This window comes from Lissotriton vulgaris, chromosome 1_1 (assembly GCF_964263255.1).
Source record: "Lissotriton vulgaris chromosome 1_1, aLisVul1.2, whole genome shotgun sequence".
NCBI classification, from domain to species: domain Eukaryota; kingdom Metazoa; phylum Chordata; class Amphibia; order Caudata; family Salamandridae; genus Lissotriton; species Lissotriton vulgaris.
The window spans coordinates 945,873,077-945,888,542 of record NC_141685.1 but is presented as its reverse complement, the minus strand read 5'-3'; positions in this window follow the sequence as shown (position 1 = coordinate 945,888,542).

Sequence of the window (15,466 nt, the reverse complement as noted above, 5' to 3'; positions counted from 1 at the left end):
GGCTAGACACGTTAGACCCCAAAGATATGGGGCAATTAGTTTCCAAGTTCCTCTTAGCCTGGAGACCAGAAATTTGCTTCATAATTCAGCATCATCAGATCTGCTGGCAGAATAAGTCAGTTGATGAAATATTGTGATATGCCAGGTATTGTAGTGGAGAGGTGGACTCACAGCACAGAAAGCTTAAAGATAAGCTGATGCTAGTCCAAATGCAGACTGACGACAGGGAACTCCAGATACAGAAAAGTGGAGGAACACTAGGAAGAAGACAGGGGAACAATCAGGGAGAAGCTCAGGATGCCCAGGGCCACGGGAAGGGAAAGCCTGTAGACCCCAAGACAGGAGTGGATGTGGCAACCCAGAAAAAGACTACAGTGTGGCATCTCTGTCACAAAATCAGGCATTGGAAATGCGAGTGTAGATTGAATCCGGCCAATCAGGTCCAACAGGAGGAAGAGGAGGTGGAGCAGGTACCTAAGGTTGTGAATACCATGTCGAAACCCAGGCCCATGCAAGGGGGACACTGGCATCACAGGTGCAAGTTCCGCAACCTCAGAGGATTCCACAGGGAGCTAGAATGTACAGACAGATGCTCCTGTTTGAAGATTTCGATGAGTACAGTTCAGTCCAGTTGCAATGATGGTGCCTGAAGGGGGAGGAAGCGTGCACTCTTGGGGCAGTCTTAGAGGTAGACCAGAGGGGACCGTTTGGAGAGGCGGATGCCGATGGTCAGCCTACCACCTTTTTGGTTGATACTGAGGCTCCCCATTTTACTGCTAGATCTGCAGTAGTTCCCAACCTACCCCTCTCGGGACAATAAATCCAAGTTATAGGAGTAGCTAACAAGAAAATGACTAACCCAATGACTTAGCCGATTCCTGTAAGGATGGGGACTTTCTGAGATCGACACCAGTTCATGGTGTGCGACTCAAGTCGAGTCTGTCTGCTAGGGCGAGACCTTTTGTGTAAGCTAAATTATACCATCTATTGCACCCCTAAGGGAGTTGAATTGCCGACCAATGATGATGATGCCACCTTTAAGATTGCACACCAACACTTGTGCATAGAGATGTATCCTGTGCTGACAGTGGAGGAGATTCCACTTGACCTGAGAGACTCTGGGGCAGATGTATCAAGAAACCATTTTGCACTTCTCTAATAGCGATTGTTAAGGAATCGCTATTTGAGAAGTGCAAAATGGTATGTATGTAGAATTTTGCTATTTTTTAGCGATTCCTTAAAATTCCTTAATTGCGATTAGCAAATTGCTAATCGCAATTAAGGAATAATTTTCCCATTCATTTCTATGGGCCAGGAGGCCCATAGGAAGGATTGTGCAGTAATTCTCAAATTGCGAATTCGCAATTTGCTAATCGCAATTTGAGAATTATTTCAAGGGTGCAGGGGTGTCTCAAAGACACCCTGCTGCACCCCTCAAATCTACATGTGTGTGCATGTGGCACACATACATGCCCTATGGGCATGTATGAGTGTCACATGCCACCCTTACAAATGCCAATTAGGGCTTTTTTGTAAAAAATCGCAATTTACCACCAACTACAAGTTGATGGTAAAATGCGATTTTTTTACACAAATTCGCACACCAAAAATGTGTCATACATATCATTTAAGGAATCGCAAAATTTGCGATTCCTTAAATGCTATGCAAAAGAAGGAATCGCAAATAATTGCGATTAAATAAATTGCGATTATTTCATACATGTGAAATATCGCAAAACGGCCGTTTGCGAGTCGCAAAGGCCGAAAATCTGCGATTTTCAGCCTTTGCGAGTCGCAAAAGCCTTGATACATCTGGCCCTTAGTCTCATTGGATGTGTGGGATTTTACAGGAGAAGAGATTGGACTGATCAAGGGTATTGAGCCAGTTAAGATCCAGGTCAAGCAAAATGTTGAGTTCCCAAGAACACCCCACTATAATTTGTCACCAGAGACACTTGCAGGGATTTAACCAGTAATCGAGTCTATGATCAAACAAGGCATTTTGAAGGAGCTAATGGGCAGTCCATGCAATTCGCGTATTTTGGGATTAGAGAAACCAAGTGGTAAGTTCAGGATCGTTCAAAACCTTCAAAAGGTCAACAGGATCGTTGTTCCTTGTTGTCCAGTGGTACCAAATCCATCAGTGATACTATTCCAGATTCCATGCAATGCCGAGTGGTTTACTGTAATTGACCTGTGCCAAGCATTCTTTTCGATACCCCTGAATGAGGAAAGGCAATTTTTATTCGCTTTCCGGCTGGAAGACCGTGTGTTAACATGGTGTTGTATCCCTCAAGGGTATACAGAGAGTCCATCGATCTTCAATTAGATCTTGAAGAAGAACCTTTATAGTCCAGTGTTGCCACAGAATTCTGTTCTCGTGCAATTTTTTGACGACCTCCTGGTTGGGTACGAGATGGAGGATGCCTGCAGGATTGACACAATTGCTTTATTGAATCACCTAGAAGAGAATGAGCACAAGGTGTCCTCCAACAAATTGCAGTACTGTTTGAGTGAGGTATACAACTTGGGTCATCGAATTGAGAAAGGCAAGAGAAAGGTGTCACCAGATCACATTGAGGCAAACACTAGTATGGCTGTACCTACCAGTTAAAAGGAGGTAATAATGTTCTTAGTGATGGTTAGCTACTGTTGCTAATGGATTCCTAATTCCTCTTTGAAGGCGAAGCCTTTGCAGAGGCTGACGCACAAGGACGTGAGCGATCCGGTACCATGGGACAACGATTCTTTGAGGGCTTTCTTATACCTGAGAAAGGGTGAATAATCACTGTAGAATATACAGGGGAGAGCCAAGAAAGAACTGAGTTCAACACGATGTTAGCCATGGCTGACACTTGGGATGAACTCAAGCGCCTACAGGACGAGTTCTCAGAGCAGGAGAGGAATGTGTGGATCAAGTCTAGATGTGAGAAAGGGGATGTTGACATTTAGGTTTCAAATGATTGACGAGCAGTGTTACCAGATGACCTTTTGAGCCCAATGGCAAGGCATATTCATGGTGCGGCACACCTTGGGAGAGATGCGATTGTACCAGTGTTAAGACAGATGTGGTAAAATTCACGATTGGCTGTGTGTCAGAGGTGTATTACCTGTCAACAAATGAATGCTTGGAAAAAGACTGTAGTCAGTTTGAGTCACTTTGGGGGGGTTCGGGAGGACCCTTTAATACAATGCAATTGGATTTTATCGAGATGCCGAAGTGCAATGGGTTGAGGTACATTTTAGTGGTAGTCTGTGTGTTTGGTGGTTGGAGGCTTACCCAACATGAAGATGTGACACCCTCACTGTAGCACAACTGTCATTGAGAGAGCTGATTCCTAGGTTCGGTTTTCCAACCTATTTGGAGCCGGACAGAGGAACACACTTCCACAGCAAAATCATGAAGTTGCTTTGCACTGCTTTCAGCGCTGATCAGAGACTTAATTGTGGCTATCGACCAGAGGCTTCTGGGATAGTGGAGCAGATCAATTGAACTTTGAAAGCAGAGATGACAAAAGTGTGTTCGTCTACGTCCCAGAAGTGGCCTGATGCATTGCCTTTAGTGCTTATGAGTGTTCGCAGTGTACCAGATAGGAGGACCGGTCTTTCCCCACATGAGATCTTAATGGGGAGGGTGATATGGTTGCCAGCGGTGCCAGCCACAGCGTTAATAAACATCACTGATGACTAAATCCTAGATTACTGCAAAGGACTAGCTGATGTGGTCCGTTCTGTGTCTCAGCAGGTGCAGGCTGATGTTGTTCCGGCTGCAAGCGACCTTTGCCACGACCTGTGTCCAGGGGATTGGGTGCTTGTCCGTAAGCACGTGAGAAAGAGCTGTTTGGACGCTCATTGCCAAGGCCCTTACCAGGTGATACTGGTAATGAACACAGCAGTGAAGTGTGGAGGATTGCCAAATTGGGGACACGCCTCTCACACCCGCAGGGTTTCAGCACCCTTGGAAGAAACAACTCCTCTGAATTTGAATTTTTGAATTTTAAAATATTTATAGAGCGCACTTATACCAGAATCGGTTTCATGGCGCTAGAAGGCAGAAAAACCAGTGGGTACGGAGGGAGGGTTATAAAGCTACAGATCTGGAGAACAAAAATGTTTTAAGATGTTTGCGAAATTCCAGGTAGGAAGATGACGACCTGAGAGTAAATGGAAGTGAGTTCCAGAAGGAAGGAGCCAGCACTGCAAATCTGGCCCCACCGGACTTCTGTTTTCTGAAACGAGGGACTGACAGAAAAGCCAAGTGAGTGGAACGAAGTTCTCGGGAAGGAAGGTAAGGGGAAATGGCTTCACACAGGAAAACGGGAGCGGTCCCTGCTCTGGCCTGGTAGGTGATACACCCAAGCTTGAAAAGGGCCCTCTCCCTCACTGGGAGCCAATGGAGAGATTGCAACAGAGGGGTCGTATGATTAAACCTGGGGAGACCGTAGATCAGGCGGGCCGCCTGATTCTGAATCTGTTGAAGCCGGCAGAGCAGATAAGCCGGCGCACCGTTATAGATGACGTTCCCATAGTCAAGGCGCGAAAGCACCATGGCCATGAGAATGAGCTTGAGTGCAGCAGTTGAGAAGAAACGGGCAACCCTTCGAATAATCCGCAAAGAGAAAAAAACAAGCAGATACAACTGCATTGATCTGCGTGTGAAGGGTAAGCATGGGATTAATGAAAATACCCAAGGTTTTAACCTTGGAAACAGGAAGAGGGGAAGGGCCAAGGGCAGAGGGCCAGAAGGAAGGAGACCAGGGACTGCAACCACCCCCCCTCCTCTCCCCAACGAAAATCCATCTGTGGCAGCAGGGCCATGAGAGAGGACAAGCCAAGTTGTAAGGATTGTTGTTGAAGCTGGCTGTTCACCAGGCCAAGCTGAGGAGAGCTATGCTGTCCAGAACCCGAACATTTACTCGGAGGAAGAAAGCCATTCTGGGAGTAGTGCAGAGTCAGACTCAGCAGAAGGAAGTGGTACGCAGAGTGACCGAGAGGAAATCAGAAGGGCTAAAAGCACAGAAGAAGCGTGGCCTGGGAGACTGAGAAGGCTGAATCTGCGACTGGCTCCTGATAGAGATCTTGCTCCTGTGTCCGAAGTCTCTGAATCAGAGGATAGCGACAAAGAGCAGGATCAAGGCCTGAGAAGGTCCAAGAGGACGAGGGTGCCTTGCCAGAGATACGCTGCCCTGGAGTAGACTCACACAGTAACTGATGCCGGGAGTAGTGAGTTCTGGGAGGCTGAGGTCCATGAGTGTGGTCAGTAGTAATCCGCTACTGAATATCAAAGTGGTACTGCTGGTGCCCGGCCTTGAGATCGAAGGGGCACTGAGGATTACGGTTAGGAATCCTCTGGTCCTGAGCAAAGTGCGACTCTTGATTTTACACAGATTATTTTTCCTGTCTTTTGGATTTGAAGCATCAACTCATGAACTGCTAACTGTCCGTCTTGAAATATTGCAACATGTTATAGCTGCAAAGGGATCTGAACTCATTGTAGAATGTCAATGAACTGTGTTTTGTAAATAAGTGTTCAAAAGAAGATAACCCAGGCCCGAGTGGAAGAAGAATAAAATTAAGGACTTTCCGTTGGAGAAGAAAGAGGGTTAAGGAAGTCTTTTGTGGACGGTGTAAATAGGGAACGAAAACTTTTGAATCGGGCAGATTTCCAGCTCATCGAGAAGCAGCACTTGGACTGGTTAACCCTAAACCTGTGGTGGAAACAGAGGCTTTAAGGATTGATTCCTGAAACTCAGAACCAACAGCGAAAAGGGAGACTGGAAACCCGAACCGTGTGTCCAAGTGTATGATAGGCACACTCATAGTAGGAATGATAGTTTCAATAGTCGTAGTTAACATTGTGTCAGTTGCTATTTCACATGAGGTAGAAGTCGGATAGGTGAGGGAAACGCCTACACCTAGCAGTTCAACCAAGAAAGAGGGCATCATAGGAGCTGAAAAGGCTTTGCTAGATCAAAATAGTCATAGGTTGCATGTAGATTTGTCCAAAGGTGATTTTAAGCTTAACGCATATGCCAAGCTGCTATATGAATATGTAGATGGATGCAAAAGATTATTATGTGTGTATGCAGTTGCCTGCCTCAGTGGATGAGGGTATTAAGTATCACCATCTTCCTTTGACTTATTGCATAACATGTAGTTCTTTGCTTAGTATATTCTATGGGAGAGGCCCTTATGAGAATCTCTTTTCGAATTATGATGCAGTGCTTTTATATGTACAAGCTTATAAGTACCTGAATAAGTATGATTTTTATAAGCAAGAAGACAGGATTAGGGAGCACTTTATACCAGATACAACACTAGACACTTCTTATGCACATAGACATAATTTGACTTGCTCACAAACAGATGTTGAGAAGAATATTTCTAGATCAAATAGAAGATAGATATAGACAATTGACACAAACGCGACACACCAGAGATAGTCCAGTAGACTGGACAGATGTGGATAGAGCTCATAGAGCAAAGGGAAGCTATGGCCCCATAGCATTGGATTTAGCACAGAAAGGTAAGTTGTGTTTAAAATGAGTGCAGACTTATTGTGATAAGATCTATGTAGGACAAAGTTTGTGTGATCATGTGTTCACCATGGAGACGTCTGCGAAGGACTTTTTGCAAGGTTCAGTGCTAGTGTTTCCAACAGTATATTATGTGTGTGGAAGGAATGCTTATGTACGACTGCCTGCTAATTGGTACGGTACATGTTATTTGGGTATGATTTTTCCTAAGATCTACCACGCAGATGATTTGGAACTGCTGGAAGGTGAAAAACATTCGAGAGTAAGGAGGGATGTAAGGGCAGGAGCAGTGATTGGAGAGATCTTTGGAGCGGGATCACTGGGATTGGGAGTAATTTTGAATGACATGAAAATAAGAAAGTTGGCAACTGTTGTGGATCGATTATCGACAAATACAGCTAAGTCATTGATACTTGTGGATGAGGAGATGTTTTCGATAAGGATGATTGTGATGCAGAACCGTCTTGCGTTAGACGTCCTATTGGCAAAAAAGGGCGAAGTCTGTAAAATGTTGAAGGTTTTAGAGTACTGCACTTATATACCGGATAACAGGAAGAAGCTGGAGAAATATATAAGTAACATCACTGTGATCCATCATGAGATTAAGGACCTGACTGAGGAAGGTGTTTGGGAAAAGGTTGGAAAAGGGTTTGGAAAGGTGGGAAGCTGGTTTGCAAATTTGGGGAAAGGTATAATTGGATATATTCTGAAGCCTATCATTACCATTGTGGTTTGTGTGGTTTGCCTGTGGGAATTTGCCAGAGCTTACCAATGGTACAGGATGAATCAAGTTGAAAGATCCCTTGGAGAGCAAGATATAAGAATGGCTAGACTGCAGGTCAGTCACTATCAGAATATTACACATTTTGAGAAGTTCTGACAGGGAAGAATGGCCACAAATTCTGTTTAGATCATTTCTTTCTCCAAGGAATTGTGATTTTACTGATGACACTAGTCATCAAAGGGGGGAATTGATAGAGTGCCATGTTGGTCTGAAATTTGTAGGGGTGCATCATAATCACCGGTAGTCCGCACCCATATATACCATGGTTTGAATTAAACATTTAATCATTAGAAAACCTCAATGTAATAATGAATAATGTATGTGTAATGCTAGAAAATTAGTTTGTGTTAGTAGGATAACATAAAATGGCATTTAAATGTAATTGCCCATTGCAAGTGTTTCATGAATCATTCGTGTGTAGTGTGATGCATTAGATTTAAACGTGCACTATAAAGTCTGCACGTATAGAAATGACTAAACGTGCCATAGAAGGCCTGTTTGTGGTTTCTTATGTTAGCAGAATCGAGAAGGCCTGAAATTTATTTTTCGTTGGGAAAGCTCTCAATTAAATGTAGTCAATAGATTTGTATGTGCAAGGTTGATTTGTTCACATGCTTTCCGTTGCAGGTGCAAGGACATTTTCCTTGTTAATTAGACTGATTCTCTTTGTTTTAGGAGTTAGGTATGGAGGAGACCTGTTACAATGTAGCAGTGGAATTTGATAATTGGAAGCTCGGTGGAGAAGCCTGGGATCCAAGGACAACTCAACTGTTCTTGGACGAAGCGCAAGTTGTGGAAAATCACCTGCCGAAGATGTCCATCCAGAGGAGGTGTGTCGAGTTGTTCTTTTATATTAGGGACAGTGCCCAGGGGAAGGAGATGCTGATGAGGCAGAGAGGGCTGATGGGAGCAGAAAGAAATTAGGAGTATAAGAGAAGTGATTGATTCTAGGATGAAGACTTAGATAGTCTCTGACACATTCCAAAGTGAATGCACTTCTTAGGAAGGCTTCACAAGCTGACACTTTTTCTCGACTTTGCCTGAAGGATGTTATGTAGGGATGCCACTTTAGTGTTAGAGTAGGGACAGAATTACCAAATAACATTTCTCTTTTCTGTAAACTGATGAAGACTAATTTGGATATTGGATCAATTGTTGCTTGTTTAATCTTTTTGGAATTGCTTATCCTTTTCACGTTGCACCAAGTTAGGTTAATCCGTAGAATGAATTTTGTACTAGTGCCTATGTATTTTTTCAACCTCGTCATGAGGTGCTTTATGTTCAATAATTTTTGGCTTTGTAATAAAACCCTTAAATTGTAAGTTGGAGTCAGTGATCTTTCAGAGCTTGAATTGGTGAGTCTTATTGATGTAGGTGATTGTCTTGCTTTTCTCCCCTTTACACTTCTCAGCAGATAAAAAGGCCCAGTCGACCAAAGATCCTTATAAATGGAAAGATCTGATAAAATTGAGATAAGGATCTGGAGTAATCACCTGCCCATAGGAAGCAGCATCACTGCACCTGTTGCATCGCGGCAACAATATTGTAAAAAATCCAAATGCCCTGCAGCTTCCGTCTTCATTCTGGAGAGAAATCTCAACCAGAACCTGAAAGAGAAAAAACAGAGAACATTAACCAAAGCAGTATCTGCTCTAAGTTATCAAAGTAACACATGTGCAAGAGGTGCACGGTGTGCTGATACTTACCGTAGTGAGTCCTGAATTCAGGAGGGGCTGCCCTCAGAAGCGAAGTAGGGAAACATTAAAGCCAAAGACACTGTTAAATATTTGCTTTACAAGTGAGCTTGAACCCAGTGGGCAATGCGCTAGCAAGAACTTGAGAATAATGAATGTGATAAGTTGACTTCAAGCTTATGTTCTTCTGAATTGTGCAAAGAAAAGAGACTAGCTAGCCTGAAAGTTGACAAACTATCAGAATGAACCGTTGCTGCCAATCTGCTTGAGACCAGAATAGGTTCATGGGTAGCTGGGTGGAAGGTTTCAATGTCCAAGCAAGTGAAGGAGCAGAACAGTAACCGCTGACTACTTTTCTGTGAAGGAGTGCATAAGGCATAGGATGACCAGACGTCCCGGATTTCACCGGACAGTCCCCGTTTTCAAAGGACAGTCCCGGTGTCCTGACGCTTTCCTTAATTTTAAGCTTTTACCCGGTTTTGGGGACAAAGGTCAAGTCACCCTGAAAGCTGTGCTCTCCTTAAGTAAATTGGGGGGTATTTACAAGCCCCTTGCGTCATTTTTGCACAACTGTTGTCTCACTTTTTGTGACGCAGCAGCAGCGTAAAAATGCGGCCCATTTACTACGTGACGCATCTAGGGTGATGCATCATGTTGTAAAGCCCTGCATCACATTACACCTGAATCAGGTATAATGTATGCAGGGAGGGCGTTCCAAAGCAGGAAAGCCTCGTTAAAGTGACGCAGTGAAATCTACAAGATTTCACGGCGCCACTTCTAGGGCGCCACTGCGTCAAAACCTTACGCCTGCTTGAAGCAGGTGTAAGGAGTGACACAGCACAATGAGGATAGGTCTCAACATGCATTCCTGGAGTTACGTCGTGCTTGTGACACGACTCCAGCAATGTGTGACTTTTGCGCCAATAGATGCTTCAGAATTTCAGATGCATCTGTCAATCCTTGCCCCATGGTGAGCCACATTGTAAATACGGCGTATCCGTGTTGGCACAAGGGTTTCTCAGGGTGGTGCAGGGAAAGTGACACATCTCTAAAGATGCGTTACTTTCTTGTAAATCCGCCCCAATGTTTGTTTCTTTCAGTAAACGCAGCAGTTCGGCTACAGCAGATGGGGTGAAATAGTGGGGATGGAGGACAGGGGGTTCAGGGTACTCAGGGTGTAGGTTATGGCATAGCTATTGATATGTGTATACATGTATTTATGTGTGTGCATATATATATATATATTATATATATATATGTATAGTATTGTGTGTGTGTATGTGTATATATATATTCACTGAAAAAACCATAGGTTTCACACCAGTTATAGTTAGGAATTAGCATTTAAAAAACCTATTAAATTCACTAAAAAAAACAGGTTTCACATCAGTTATAGTTAGCTGGAAATTTTACTGACATAAAACCATTGAAATTCCACGTTATAGTTAGTTGGACTCACTATAACTTGCGCATGTAATGCACTGCTAATGACGTCACATATTACATCACTCATGACATGGTCAGTGACATCACTCATGACATCACTGATGACACCATCCAGTGAATGCGTGCCTTTCTGAAAAATAAATATGTTTTATATATGTATATGTAAAGGTCGATGGAAGAATAAATGTTTAAATAAGTGTGTAAATGGATGTTTTTAAAAAAAAAAAATGATTGGTTAACTGGCTTATTAAGTGTATCTTAGTGGATACATATATTAACGAGTTATGTTTAAATATTTAAATATATGTATCAGTGTTTCACTTTGTGTATAAATGGCTGCATGGGTTGGTGAGTAGCTACATGTGTGTGTATATAGATTATTAGATGTTTTTTAGTATCAGTATGAGTGTCTGTATGGTTTGGTGGGAGTGTTACTTAGCACATAGATGCATCAATGACTGACTCACTGTTTGTATGTGTTTTGAAGACGGCATATGTGCAGGACTGTATGGGTGGATGAGTGTGTATATGCGTGTGTTAGTGAGTGAATGACTGTCTCATTAGTGTCTTTATCAGTAACTACATATGTTTTAATCTAGTATATGTGAGCATTGATGTATATGACTGAGTATATGTGAGAGTGAGAGATTGAATGAGTTCTTGTTTAAATAAGTATGTGTTTCTATAAGTGATTGTTTAAGAGAGTAAGTATGTGTAAGTTTACTTAGAAGTAAGGTGGTAGTGTGTGTATAGCTGTATATGCAAATAAATGGATGTTCAATAGTTTATTTGCATGTGTGAGTATGTGTGTGAGTAACTTTTGGATGACTGTCGGTGTGTAACAGGATGTATAGGTGTATCACTACATATGATGAGTGTATATATGTATGAGTGACTATATAGAACTGTTGGTGAATGAGTGAATGTGTATATAGATGGTGGAATTATTGAATTGGTTGTTGTAACTGGTATGGGTATCTCTATTTTTAAAAAAAATTTAATTTATATTTTTCAATATGTGTTTCATGGGTTACATTACAGTGAAAGGAGGTCTGTCACTCTGTCACAAGGATGATGTCATGAGTGATGTCATGAGTGATGTCACTGACCATGTCATGAGTGATGTAATATGTGACGTCATCAGCAGTGCATTACACGTGCAAGTTATAGTGAGTCCAACCAACTATAACGTGGAATTTCAATGGTTTTATGTCAGTAAAATTTCCAGCTAACTATAACTGATGTGAAACCTATGGTTTTTTTTAGTGAATTTAATAGGTTTTTTAAAAGCTAATTCCTAACTATAACTGGTGTGAAACCTATGGTTTTTTCAGTGAATTTCATTGGTTTTTTAAATGCTAATTCCTAACTATAACTGGTCTGAAACCTATGGTTTTTTCAGTGAATTTCATAGGTTTTTTTAATGCTAATTCCTAACCATAAGTCTCACTTTATAAGTAAGACTGTTACAGTGAAAGGAGGTCTGTCACTCTGTCACAAGGATGATGTCATGAGTGATGTCATGAGTGATGTCACTGACCATGTCATGAGTGATGTAATATGTGACGTCATCAGCAGTGCATTACACGCGCAAGTTATAGTGAGTCCAACTAACTATAATGTGGAATTTCAATGGTTTTATGTCAGTAAAATTTCCAGCTAACTATAACTGATGTGAAACCTATGTTTTTTTTAGTGAATTTAATAGGTTTTTTAAATGCTAATTCCTAACTATAACTGGTGTGAAACCTATGGTTTTTTCAGTGAATTTCATTGGTTTTTTAAATGCTAATTCCTAACTATAACTGGTCTGAAACCTATCTTTTTTCAGTGAATTTCATAGGTTTTTTTAATGCTAATTCCTAACTATAAGTCTCACTTTATAAGTAAGACTGTTAGCGCTCTAGTTGTACTCTGGTACATTCTGTCATTGGGCTACAGTTGGGCTATATTTGAGCTATATATTTTTTATTTGTCTCTGGTGGCCATCTTTGGGCTACATTGGGATACATTGGGCTACATTTGGGCTACATTTTGTCTCTAACATATATATAGCCCAATGTAGCACAATACATATTTTTTCAAAGTTAATTTTCGTAAAAACCACTTAAGAATAGGGCTACCAGTCCCTACAATTTTTCCCATTTTTTATTTTTTTATTTTTGGAGCGCTCCCGGTGCGCGCCCCGAAAAGCGTACTTCTATAAAGCGCCACGGGGGGCGCTCCGGGGAGCGTCCCGTAAGCGCCAATATCGCAAACGAAAACATGATCGTGACGTATCGCGTACCCGCGTCCGCGTGATACGCACGGCTTAAGCGCACCCGGAAGTACTCGAGCGAATACGATCGCGCAACGGAAACATCCGTTGCGCTTACGCGACGCGACCCGGGGCGCGTAGCGTAAGCGCGTCGGGTCATGTGACCTGAAAATAACACTTTTCATTGGTTCATAACAGTTTTGGTTTCATAATGATGAAGCCCCTGGTCTTGTGACCTGAAAATAACACTTCTCATTGGTTCAGGACAGTTTTTTTTCCAAATGATGAAAGACCCCACCTTTTTTCCTCATTCTGACTTTGTCCTTTGACTGAGGAAGACCTGTTTGTACCTCTCTGTACCTTTTTGATCTTTATAATGGCTTCAGTAGCAGCAGCAGCTGGTGCATCTGCACCACCACCACCACCACAACAACCAAGAGGACCAGCTCAAGATTACATTGGTGGTCAACAAGAGGAGGAGGAGGAAGAGGAAGAGGAGGAGGGGAGGAGAAGATGGCTGCCTGAACAAAATACCCCATACAAGCCCAAGTCACACATTGTATGGGAGTTTTTTTCACTCCCAGAGGGCAAGAAAAAAGTGAATGCGGCCAAGGTAACTTGCCTAATCTGTAAGGAAGAACTCTCAAGGGGCAACCCAAACAAAAAATATTCCTTTGGTAACAATACCATGATTTGACATATGACCCGTAAGCACCCTAACAACTATTCTCGTGCAGAGCTCAGGGAACTGGCCAGTAACCTCCCCCAGTCTTCAAGGACCACCTCCCAAAGAAACGAATCCACTTCATCGAGACCAGAAACATCAGAGATGATGCCTTGTATTCAGCCACGATTTGCTGATTTTAAAATCACTTGTACTGCATGTGGCAAGCTTATCGCCTATGGTGAAAAGAGTGTAAAGCTCATCGTCCTTGCAGGTGACAATCACAAGTGCCCCAAAAAGAAGTAATTTTTGGGGTTTTTTGTTTTTTTGCTCCAGTTGAGCCAGTTTCAATTCCCTTTTTTTTGTTTCTCCCCCTAAAAAAATACAAAAAAAATATAAAACTGTTTTGAAAAGCCAAAAAAAGTACAAAATGTTCAAAAAACACAAAAAAAATAAAACAACAAAAAGAAGAAAAAAAAAGTTCTTTTTAGAACTACCTCCAATTTCTAAAAAAAGGCTTCATTTTTTAAAAACTCTGTCATTCTTTTTTCCTCATAGTACGCTCCCCGGTCCGCTCCCCGGTGCGCGTACCGGGCGCTCCCCCCGCGCAAAACGAAAAAAAAAAAAAATATTTTAAATGCCCCGCGGGGCCCTTTTATAGCCCCCACATCAAACCTAGGGGGTCAGAGGGGGTCTATCCCTGATGCCTTATGGTCATTTCCCCCTTTGTTTTAGCCACCTCTTGTGTCTCGATTTTACCGAGACACAAGATGGCGGCCGCTCCGGACTGTTTCGAATGTTTAAAGACACCCGAGAGCCAATCAGCTTTCCGTGCGCACCTCGCGTGGCGCGCGCGGAGCGCTCCCCGGGGCGCGTACCGGGGTGCTGCATAGATATATATATTTTTTTGAACCTAAATTACTCAAAATCCACTGGAGCACATATCTTGAGACATAGCAAAGGCACATCGGGCTACCAGTCCACTGGAGCACATATCTTGAGACATAGCAAAGGCACATCGGGCTACCAGTCCCTACAATTTTGCCAAATTTGGTTGAAATCCATTCAGCCGTTCGGGCTAAAAGTGAAATCGACCGCCCTATGGAAATTAACATGGGGAAAATGCGTTTTGGGACCCCCCTTTTATCTCGGCCCCCGCTTGACGAATCCCCCCCAAACTTTCAGGGAAGGACCGGAACGCCGCGAGGCCATTTTGAGGAAATTTTCAGTCAGATTCGTCAACCGGCGCCAAAGTTATTCCAAATAGAATTTTGAGATTTAACATAGAAAAAAATCCTAACTATAACTACCTACTGGCGACCGCCAGTAGGTAATATATATATATATATATTACCTACTGGCGGTCGCAGCCAGTAGGTAATATATATATATATATATTACCTACTGGCGGTCGCCAGTAGGTAGTTATAGTTAGGATTTTTTTCTATGTTAAATCTCAAAATTCTATTTGGAATAACTTTGGCGCCGGTTGACGAATCTGACTGAAAATTTCCTCAAAATGGCCTCGCGGCGTTCCGGTCCTTCCCTGAAAGTTTGGGGGGGATTCGTCAAGCGGGGGCCGAGATAAAAGGGGGGGTCCCAAAACGCATTTTCCCCATGTTAATTTCCATAGGGCGGTCGATTTCACTTTTAGCCCGAACGGCTGAATGGATTTCAACCAAATTTGGCAAAATTGTAGGGACTGGTAGCCCGATGTGCCTTTGCTATGTCTCAAGATATGTGCTCCAGTGGATTTTGAGTAATTTAGGTTAAAAAAAATATATATATCTATAGGCGCGCCCCGGTACGCGCACCGGGGAGCGCACCAGGCGCGCCACGCGACTTGCTCGCAGAAAGCTGATTGGATCTGGGGTGTCTGTAAACATTCGAAACAGTCCGGAGCGGCCGCCATCTTGTGTCTCGGAAAAATCGAGACACAAGAGGTGGCAAAAACAAAGGTGGGAATTGACCATAAGGGGGCAGGGTAGACCCACCCTGACCCCGTAGGTTTGATGTGGGGGCCATAAAAGGGCCCCGTGGGGTCAAAATTTATATATTTTTTTTCAATTTTTGCGGGGGAGCGCC